Raw genomic sequence first — 2,376 nt, 5'->3', positions numbered from 1 at the left:
TATTGTTCTTTGTTCTTTGTTCTAGATGCAAGAAAAGTTGATTGATTTGGAACCTGTTCCTGAGTTGTTAAAATTAACTGAACATAAACTGCAGGATTGTCAAAAACAATTCTTCGTCCATGAGAAGAAGAATGTCAATCAATCAGCAGTCATATGTGATCTCAAGATGGGGATTGAGGAGCAGAAGTATTTTAAAGGACAATAACATGAAGTGAGACTGTTTGATGAAATGGCACCAATATTCCAAATGAATTAACTTCATAATATTGCTTGGGTTTCTGATCTGGGACCTAACATATGTTGGCAGCATCAATACCAGTGAGTTAGAACCATAGAATCCTACAGTACAGAAGGAGCCATTCGGCCCATCGAGTCTGCACTGACCACAATCTCACCCAGGCCCTATCCCCATGCATTTACTCTAGCTAGTCTGCCTGACACTAAGGGGCAATTCAGCATGGCCAATCCACCTAACCCTCATATCTGTGGACTGTGAGAGGAAACCAGAGCACCCGGAGGAAACCCAGGCAAACACGGGGAGAATGTACAAACTCCACACAGACAGTGACCCAAGCCAGCAATCGAACACAGGTCCCTCACGTTGTGAGGCATCAGTGCTAACCACTGTGCCGCCGTAAGGATTTCTGTTGAGAATAAGGCCCAATGAAAAGTTAGGATAAATTTCAAAATTTGGAGTCCTTCTTTGAAATGTGCGGTCTGGAAAGAAATGCAATTCAAAATTAGTTTTATTTAAAATATGTTAAAGCAGTATAACTTCGTATAATTTTTTTCATTGAATGATCTCAAAAAATTGAGATCTAAATATTAGGTTTAAGTTTATTTATTAGTGTCATAAGTAGGCTTACATTAACACTGCAATGAAGTTACTGTGAAAATCCCCTAGTCGCCGCACTCCGGGGCTTGTTCGGGTACACGAGGGAGAATTTAGCATGGCCAATGCAGCTAGCCAGTACATCTTTTGGACTGTGGGAAGTAACTGGAGCACCCGGAGGACATCCATGCAGACATGGAGAAATCGTACAGAACTTGCACAGAGAGTGACCCAAGCCAGGAATCCAACCCGGGTCCCTGGTGCTGTGAGGCAGCAGCGCTAATCACGGTGCCACCGAGCAGAAATTCACTCTGCACAGGCATAAATGCAAGATTTATTTGTTATCCTAGTATCATCTTGTAAATGCCAATTACACAATTCATTTTTTCAACTATCCAAACTCTATTTAAAATGGTTCCAGTAAGATGAAAGTCTCAATCTTCCTGTCGCATTTTCATTTTTTCAAATCAACTTTTCCTGTTCACCAAGCCGCACATTATTTAATAGGGAAAAATACTTCCACATGAACTTACGGTATGTTCCTTTGCAAAATTCCATGCATTCACCCCAAGTGAGAAAGTTGTTTTTATTACCCTCACAGCCACTATATGTGAAAAAGTCACACTTTTTGGTGATTATATTGTAATAAAAGCGTCTGATTTGGCTCGTACAGGATCCTTTGAGTGGTACCAGATCGCAGATTCCTTCTTTGCCTAAAAAAAATACAAATTACTGCATGTATCTTCCATAAAATTACATAATCAGAAACAAAAGTCTTCACATCTAGAAACATAAAACAAGAGGAATCCAAACCATTACTGAGTACTAAACATACCCTCCAGAAAGTATAATTCAGAAAGACATTCAGTGCAACATTGAACTGTGTCACGATTGCCTTAATAGCTTGATCTGGGATATAGAATATCAGTCCAGTTCCTACTACCCACCATCACCTCTGACTCCAGGTAGATATTGTATGTGACTTTCAATGAACAGTAGATAGAATTTGTTGGAATGTCGTTCTCCCCTCTGGTTATATAATCTGCTGACACTCAGGGCCCAATTTTACCATCAAGTTGCGCTTGTTTTTGGGCGTGAAAACTTGGTAAAGTCGGGCGTGAGGCGAGACCGTCTCTGTTCCTGTTCCCCCTTTACCAAGCACCTAAAATAGCCGCGATTGGGACCATGCCCGAAACGGGCATGACAACAATTTCAATGCATTTAAATTGAATTAATGGGCTGGATAGTCAACTTTACCGGCACTTCCTCCTTTACCACCGCGTTTGCCAATCGGGAATCGACGCGAATCAGACATGTTCCATAAAATTCCGATTCGGGCGCTCCATCAATGAGGGTTAGTGAGGAGGTAAGTGCGTAGCGTCTGACGGCTTTCTGCTACTCACGGGTGTCCTATTGTTGCGGTCATTTTCTATCTCGGGTCGGTGGCGGCTCTGCGAGTGTCTGTGGGGGGGTGGGGGGCTGTTGCTCATCAGGGTCCCTGATGTCTGACTTGCAGCACGGACCCGGGTCTCAGCACTGACCAC

This window comes from Mustelus asterias, chromosome 2 (genome assembly GCF_964213995.1).
Source record: "Mustelus asterias chromosome 2, sMusAst1.hap1.1, whole genome shotgun sequence".
Lineage (NCBI taxonomy): Eukaryota > Metazoa > Chordata > Chondrichthyes > Carcharhiniformes > Triakidae > Mustelus > Mustelus asterias.
The sequence above is the reverse complement of the archived record's forward strand: the minus strand, read 5'-3'. Positions refer to the sequence as shown.